The sequence below is a fragment of the Heloderma suspectum genome, chromosome 6 (assembly GCF_057233095.1).
Source record: "Heloderma suspectum isolate Gila_16-S chromosome 6, 16-S_ref, whole genome shotgun sequence".
Taxonomy (NCBI): domain Eukaryota; kingdom Metazoa; phylum Chordata; class Lepidosauria; order Squamata; family Helodermatidae; genus Heloderma; species Heloderma suspectum.
In genome coordinates, this window is record NC_139463.1 from 123,612,487 (window position 1) to 123,621,477 (window position 8,991).

At 45.9% G+C, this 8,991-nt stretch overlaps 1 protein-coding gene and 1 gene segment (V, D, J or C); both read left to right on the plus strand.

Annotated features, from left to right (window-relative positions):
• LOC146342978 (immunoglobulin gamma-1 heavy chain-like) overlaps window positions 1–8,991 on the plus strand; it is a 675,086-nt gene that overhangs the window by 505,240 nt on the left and 160,855 nt on the right.
• The window catches only part of LOC146342984 (uncharacterized), a 177,535-nt gene that overhangs the window by 84,577 nt on the left and 83,967 nt on the right, over window positions 1–8,991 (plus strand). The window lies entirely within an intron of this gene.

Below are 8,991 nucleotides of genomic sequence, written 5' to 3' on the forward strand. Positions count from 1 at the left end.
ATTTCTAATTTCTTCCCAGCATGGCAAGCTATGGAACTTGGAGCAAAACAGTAGAGTTGGACCAGAATCCCTCTTTACCCTCATCCTATAACAAAGTGCAGGGACTCTGGATAGCTCATAAATTATTCCAGTATCAGTTGCTGTTGAGCTGGAAGCTAATCCCATATTGGGACGACTCAGTGAATGGATTCTACTCATGCTCAACTTCCTTCATAATTGCGAGTCTGGCCACAGATTCTGGGGTGGGCATTTCCTTCTCCTGTAGTCTGTGGTGTAATTCACTTCCTTAAGCTACTTGGAGTAGTTTGTTCTGCAGGCATCTCAGTTCACTATATCCACTCTCTGCTTGTGGTTAACCAAGCTTTAGATTACATATGTTTAAGCTGTAATTTTATATATAATCGGGTATATTGTACAGAGGGAATTCACAAAAGGAAAGATTGGTATGAACTTACACATGCCCATGCAGACATGCACACACACAAAATAGGACACGCCAGTTTAATGGAATGGGTAGAGTGCTGTCTTTAAGTACAGCAGGCCATACATTCAATTATACCGCACCATATTCTCACTGGTGGCTTTGTGAAAACACTTTCTCGTCCTAACCAGCTTAGAATTGTGATTATGCAAGAGATGTTCTTATAGTATTATAGGGCCCTTTGGAGGCTCAAAGATACTACACACCATGGTAAACTCTCAAAATTTGAAGAAGATAAACTTTCACACTATGGAAACCCACCTGCTAGGAAATTCCAAATGAGTAAGATGTAAAAGAAACTCCCACCCAAGAGTATCACAAGGATGAGACATCTCCTCTTTTCCTCACTGCAGAGTGTTCTAAACATTATAACAGGTCATAACTGAAGATTCCATATTATAAAAGGCAAATTTGCAAGGATACAGTTCTTTTAGGGAGTTCACAAAACCAACAAAGTCAGGAGGACTTTGTCAAAGATAGGAGGACCACATGGTTAAGAGAGAACCATGTTGAATGGGAGCTCCTTAGACCCCTTTCAGCAAGCAATCTGTTCCATGCAGAACTCATAACGAAACTCTGGCTCCATCAAAATGAGATCAACTCTTTGAGTCAGTCACACATCCAATACAGGCCAGTACTCCACCATATTGCCAACACAACCAAAGGTGGAGACACTAAACCATTCACAACTCTACCATTTTGTCCTCCAGTGCAGCATTCTGTTCCTTACAAATGTCATGCCAATAAATAAATAAATAAATAATATATCTCATTTAATATCCATCCTTCATTCGCACCACATTAGAGAATTCTGGTATGTTTGAATCATCACTAAGCAACAATTCATCACTTGCTTAGAAATAATTACACTATTCTACAGTCATCCTGTCATGTCTCCAGTGGATGGAATGTTTTTGTTCCTTCTTTGAGACAATGTTAAGAAATGTGAGCTTCCACCACGCATTAAAAATGTGGTTGTTCAGGCAGGTGTTTGGAGTGGGTTAGGGTATTTTTAAAATATTGTGTTTTTAATGTAGAAGTTTATTGTTTTAAACTGTTTCTATTATCCTAAAGGAAATCAACCCTAACTGCTCATTGGAAGGACAGATACTGAAGCTGAAGCTCAAATATTTTGGCCATTTAATGCAAAGAGAAAACTCACTGGAAAAGACCCTGATGCTGGGAAAGACTGAAGGCAAAAGGAGAAGGGGACGGCAGAGGATGAGATGGCTAGATAGCATCACCGATGCAATGAATATAAACTTGAGCACGCTCCGGGAGAGAGCGGAGGACAGGAAGGCCTGGTGTGCTATGGACCATGGGGTCACGAAGAGTCGGACACAACTTAATGACTCAACAACAACATTATTGTACATCGCCCAGAGTGTCTGGGTTACCAGCCAAATGGGCAATTAATAAAATAAATAAATAAACAAACAAACATCACCATCTGCCAGCATTCTAAAGCTTCACTAAATCAGCTCATCTTCTCTGACCCTGTCTCTCTCCAACTTTGCATATCACTTAGCATCACCAACACATGACTGGTGCCTATGTGAAAAGAGAATCCTGTTGCCTACCAAAGTGGCCCTTTCCCACTTCCTGTTCCTGCTCCTTTCTCACTTGAATTGCTTTCATCCATTTTGTGCTACCTCTCTTGCCTTATTCTGTAGCTACATTGAAACTTCACCATCTTTCTCAACTCCAGAGAAAGCTGACCTCCATGTATTTTTCAACGCTTACCTAGATGGGACTGTGGACCCAGATGATGATAAAGAACTCCCAGACATCTCATCAATCCTTTTCACTTTCATCATCCTCTTCTTTGTGAGGTTTTTCTATAGTGCCACTGTGACTGTCTTCAAGGTAAGATGGATGGGAAGGAGGACACTGAAGTGAAATGTCCCTTAATCATGCTTTGTAAACTGAGGACCAATACCCATTGTAGCAGGAAAGAGAACTGGGAAATTAAAGGAGCCAAGAAGATACATAGAATGCCAGTAGTCTTCATGGGTGGGACAGTCCAAGGTCCTAGAACAGACATTTTACAAACCATTGTAATCTAGGTAAATACTGGAATATTTTTCAAAGATACAGATTAAGGATGAGGGCCTTCATAAGACAATTTGCCCCCTCTGGGGGTATTTCACTTCAGCCATCTGGTGCAGAACCTGTGCAGTTCTAATAGTGAGTGATGTAGGCAGGCTCTAAGTCAGTTCCAGTTTTGCTGGAACCCCAAACCATCATCTATGTAAGGCATCCCCCACTGTGGAAAGACACCTTTCTCACATCACTAAATGGTGGTGGTGAACAGGACAACAGGCTGCAAAGGAGAGGGGAGTTGTAGGATATTTGTTTCTCCCTTTACAACATTAATTTTGCTTCTTTCCCAATTCCAGGTGAAATAGCAAAGCCAAGGGTCTTCTGACAATCGACAATACGTTGCCTACAGGAACAAATGTGCACGTTTTTCACTGTCTTTCTTCAGCAAGATAATGAAGAATGGGTATTTCTCCACCTTCTTTTGTGGGAGGAGGGAGGAACGATATGGAGGGGCTGCATTTTTGTCTTACTTCGTACCATGGCATTAAGATACAATCCTGTACACACTTGTCTGGGAGTAAGCCCCATTGAACTCAACACGGCTTATATCTGAAGACATGTGCATTGGATTTCATTGTCAGTGTTCCATTTGGAGGGAGCAATTGATCCGTTCAAGCATATACAGTGTAATTTTGCCTGACTTTAGCACACATGTATGTATGTATATTTCTGTGACCCTGTGGTGGTCATATTTTAGTTTAGCAATTGTTGTCTGCCTAGCCTAAAGCCATAAAGAGGCTGCTGCAATGTAACTCCGGGAGCAATAGACAGAGAAGTCTTGCACAATATGTACAGAGAGCATGCTTGTTTGTATTGTTGTTGCACAGCATTGCAATAAAGTTATATTTTTTCATGATCACGTTACTTTCCTTTGAATTGTTACTGTTACTTGCTACCTGTAGTTGCTACCTTTAAGTCATGAATGAATCTCAAAGTGCAGCCAGGGATGAAATGGGTACACTTTATCCAGTAAAAACTGGCTTTCTGTCTCTTCACCAGAGAATTGCGCTCTTAATGGTGAACTGTCTCATGTTTCCAGTGTTAATCAACTGTTAAGGCTTACAGCACTAAATGGCTGCACTTCTGAAACTAAGATTATTCAATAGGTATGTGGTGCCCTTTCAGAAAATAGGAGTCTGGTGTATATTCTTCCTGATGTAGCACATATCAGCAGTTTTTGAATCTCAGCCAAGAGAGCGGGATTCAGATTTCGGAGATGTGAGTCATGAATCCCAAACTCCCAATTCACCTCTCTGATAAATTGGTGGCTTCAGTTACGCATCAATAACAGGGCAAAGCTCACTGGGGTTGTTGTGAGAGAAATCAGAATACGATTGCACAGCAAACTAGGGATGTCAGAGAAATCTGCTGCGGATTCAAATGAGGCTGGATTCCAAGGAATCCAGCCTCAGGAATCCGCAGCGGATCGGGACCACTTACTTCCGCTCCGGGAGGACTGGAGGCGGAACGGCACTCGGCTGCTTCTTGCCAGCCAGAGCCGTCCGCCTCCTCCTCGTCCCTGCCGATTGCCATGTCCTGGAGATCAGGAGGATGTGCCCATAGACCTATGTGCAAATAGAGTCATGAATCTTGCATATAAGTCTATGTGTCCATAGGCTTATATGCAAGGTTCACGGCTCTGTTTTGTGTACAAGTCTGTGGGCACATGCGATCAGCAGTATCCTCCGGGTCACTTTTTTTTTTTAAGACGTGGCGATCGGCAGGGGCAGGGAGGAGGCGAACGGCTCCGGCTGGCAGGAGGGAAGGTAAGCGCCCCCCAAGCCACCCCCCCCCCCGGAATCCAAGCAGAGAGGAACCGCTCTGGAGGATTCCGGGGGGAGGAACGGATCGCCTCCCCCACACACGCGGATTCCCCACCGGAACAGACGGTGGGGAATCCGGACACCCCTACAGCAAACGGAAGGGAGTGGCAAGCATCCTCGTCTTGCCCCATACTGCAGGACCAGGACCAACAGATCCCAACAGGCCACAGTGTCAGCCTTGCACTGAGAGTGGTACAGTGCTCCGAAATAGACGTCGTTGCCCCTAGGCTGTATGTGGCATGGATTGTAAACCAAGCAGTGCTTCATCCGGGTTGGAGGGGAGACCAGGGTCTCGTTTTAGAAAGTTAACCATCAGGCTGCAGTATTCAGCTGATATGCTTATGACAGTAATGTTCTCAGTGCCCATGCACACTCTATAAGAGAAGAGGTGAAATTCTCCCTCACCCAGCATAAGCTGTGGGAATCTCTACCCCAGCCTGAAATCCTGCATTTAAAATGGGTCTTTCTGCTTCTGTTTTAAATGCAGGATCACAAGTGACTCCCTTTACACTCGCTTCCTTTCCCCCCTCCCCTTTCCCCCCTCCTTCTCCCTGTGTCGGAGTCTTCCATTATCTTTCCTTGATCTCGCTCCTCTTCTTGCTGCTTTAACTCTTTTCACAGAGGAAACTGAAGCAGAACACAGCGGGGTAATTTGATAGCTCATGATCTGTGTTCTATCTGTGAGGTTACCCCTTGAAGATGGTCCGGAAGCTGCAGCTGGTGCAGAATGCGGCAGCTCGCCTGATTAAAGGCAGCCGCCAGTGTGATCACTTCACACCAGTACTGAAGGAGTTGCACTGACTACCAGTTATTCTCTGGACCAAATTCAAGGTGTTGGTTTTGACCTTTAAAAGCCTATACAGTTCCGGCCCAGCCTATCTCAAGGAGCACCTCCAGCAACACCCAACAGGCCGCTCAACAAGATCAGCCTCGGATGGCCTTCTCTCTGTCCCATCAGCCAGGACAGCTAGGCTGGTGAGGACAAGGGAGAGGGCCTTCTCTGTGGTGGCCCCCACTCTGTGGAACTCCCTCCCTAGGGAACTGTGCCACGCCCCCTCTTTAATGAGCTTCTGCCCCGTGCTGAAAATTTGGTTATTCAGGCAGGCATTTGGGGTGGGTTAGGGTATTTTTAAATAATGTTTAATGTGTAATTTTACTGTTTTAAATTGTACTGTTCTACATCGCCCAGAGTGGCTGGGTGACCAGCCAGATGGGAGATTAAGAAAATAAATAAATAAATAAATAAATAAATAAATAAATAATTTAAAAATGCAATAAAGGACATTTAATGCAGGGGATGCCCTGGAGGGCCATGGCAGGGTCACGGCATCATTTAAGGGCCTGCAAACGTCCATGAAGGTGCAGCAATCTCAATCACAAGATAAAAGCTCCATGTGAAGGAGCCCTGTGTTTCAGTTTTCCATATTGGAAATGGGCATATGTCAATCTCCTTAATTAATATAGAATGGTGACTGCACAAAAGTATTTAGAAAAAAATTCCTCAGGGAACTGAGGAGCCCTCAGGAAAGAAAAAGAAGGAAATGCTATTGCAACTTGCTGTTCACTCGGGTTTCTCACAGCAAGCGCTCCATTTAACACCTTTAGTTGAGTCAGTGGCAGTGCACATAAGGGAATTAGTTTCTGTTCGAGTCCCACACAGCAGTATCTCCGTTTGACTAGACTCACTAGCCTTTGGCTCAAAGTGAAAACAAACAACTGGCCACAGTTGCTGGCATAAACAGGCCACATCTGTTCTCCAGATGACTCACCCAAATCTCGATGGTCGCCTTTCGCTAAGTCACGTTGCCATCAGCAGCAAATATCAGAAAGAAAGACACCATGGACTTCACCCGTGCTAAAATTAATTCAAATATGCCGGTCCTGAAAGACAATATGTAATCAATTAAAGCAGGAAGGACTCTGCTGAACAAGGTGATCCAGTTTACCTGCTATCCAGAAGGAGTAATAAGTACTGACTTATTCAATCAAATGTCTCTGTTTTTAAGGTGTCATTCCAAGGCTGAAAGATGTAGTTTTCCCTTGGCCATGGTTCTATGCACCTCATACAACTTAGTTGGTGACTGTCCTCCAGACATTTATCTCTGCCAGATATCTGAGAATTTGGGAGCTACCTAAGGAACTAAGAAGAGCCATGCTGGATCAGACCAAAGGGCTCTCTAGTCCAGCATTCTGTGTGCAGGGTGGCCAACCAGATGCTCATGGGAAGCCCACAAACTTGACATGAGTGCGACAGCACACTTCTGCTTGTCTTCCCCAGCAACTGGCATACTAGAGGTAGTACAGAGCCATCATAACTAGTTGCCATGGAGAGCCTTATCTTCTATGGATTTGTCCAATTCCCTTTTAAAGCCATTCAACATGGTGGCCAACACTATATCTTGCATATCAAATGCCACACTTTAACTATGTGTCGTGTGATGTCCCTTTGTCTATCCTGAATCTCCCACCATTCAGCTTTGTGGGGTGACTCCAGGTTCTAGTATTATGACAGAGGGAGAAAAACCTCTCCCCACCCACTTTCTCCACACCATCCATAATTGATTCTATACACCTCTATAATATCTCCTCTTATTCACCTTTTTTTCTCTAAGCTAGGAAGCCCAAACATTGTAACCTTTCCTCATAGTGGAGGTGCTCCGGCCCCTTGACTGTAACACTTGCTGTTTTCTGTACCCTTTCCAGCTCTGCTATATCCTTTTGGAGGTGCAGTGACCAGAACTGTACACAGTATTCCAAGAGTGGTCACACCACTGGTTTTTCTAAAGCCATTATGATAGTGACGGTTTTATTTTTGATTCCTTTCCTAATTATACCCAACATGTGATTTGCCTTTTTCATAGCAGCTATACACTGGGTCAACATTTTCTTTGAGCTGTCCATAATGTACCTAGGATCTTTTTCTCTGCATCCCATCTGCATCTGTGTGAATTTAGGATTTTTGCCCTAACGTATGTCATTTGACACTTGCTTACGATCTGTCAGCTGAGGTGGCTGCCTCCCTTTGACTTGTGGTAGGACCATCTTCACACAAAGAGAGTTTCCAATGTCGCTCGGTTTAACCCACTCCCTAGGTTGTATGGAATAAGCATTCTAAAGAGCTTGAGATCCTGAAAAAGTGATATAGAAATGGTTAATAACAATACATTCAGAGCAGCCAATGGTGAGGCCTAGTCCTCCTTTCACGCCTGAGATGGCTGTTTTCATGCTCTGGAATAGTTCAAAGCCCTAAATGGCTTGGGGCCAGGTTATCTGAAGGATCACCTCCTCCCATATGTGCCTGCCCAGACCCTAAGATCATCCTCAGGGGTCCTTCTCCGGGACCCCCCACTAAACGAAGTGATGCTGGTGGCTTCCAGGAGGAGGGCCATTTCTTCTATGTTCCCCCAGCTGTGGAATGAGCTCCCTAGAGAGGTTTGCCTGACACCTATGTTGTTCTCCTTCTGGCGCCAGGTGAAGACCTTTTTATTCTCCCAGTATTTTAGCATTTTAGCTTCTTAGGGCGCAATCCTATGGGGATAGGCAGCCACCTCCGAACTTGGAGGTGACCACCTATCCAATGCAGGGCAGGAGAAGCACGGAGGGGAATATTCCCTCCATGCTTCTCCTGCCCTGCATTTGCAGCAGTCTAGCTGTCTAGCCCTGGGAAGGCAGAGAGTAGGGGTGTACGAAACCCCGTTTACCTGGCTCCGCCAGGTTCCACAGGTGGGGGGAGGTGATCCATTCCTCACCCTGGATTCCTCGACAGGGGGAGGAAGCGATCCATTCCTCCCCCCTGGAATCCTGCCCAGCTGGCTCCGCTCTGTGGCCAGGCCGCAGAGCCGCTGGCCGGGCCAACCCACAGAGGGGCCTCCAGCCACTGTCGGGCTGCTGCGGACGCAAATGGGGTCCTGCATAGGGGACGTCATTTGCGTCCCTACACAAGCCCATGATAGGCTACGTAAATATTTACGTAGCCTATCACAGCTAAAGCAGGAAAACAAATGGCGTAGGGGATGCCATTTGCATCCCTGCTTTAGCTGTGATAGGCTATATAAATATATACGTAGGCTATCACGGGCCAGTGTAGGGACACAAATGGCGGCTGCTACGATGGCCGCTGTTTGCGTCCGCAGCAGCCCGGCCGTGGCCGGAGCTCCAGCTGCAGATGGCCCTGGCCGGCGGTTCTGCAGAGCCGCCGTGGAGCAGAGCCGGCCAGGGAGGATTCCAGGGGGAGGGACAGAGCGCCTCCCCCCCACCACGAATCACACCTACGAAAAGGTAAGTGACTTTCGTACATTCCTAGCCATGTGTCCAGTTCTGGACACCCCATTTTAAGAAGGATGCAGACAAACTGGAGAGGGTTCAGAGGGCAACAAAGATGATCAGGGGACTGGAAACAAAGCCCTATGAAGAAACAAAACCCTCCACTCCTGAGCACGGTGCACAGGGCTGTTCCTCACTGACTGTGGAAGGGGGGAAGGTCAGTTCTCCAGGAACTGACTTCAGAGCGTGGGCTTCGAGGTCAGTTCCCAGAAAACCACATATCCTATGGCCATCTAGCTGCTGACTAGTAGCCATAGGATT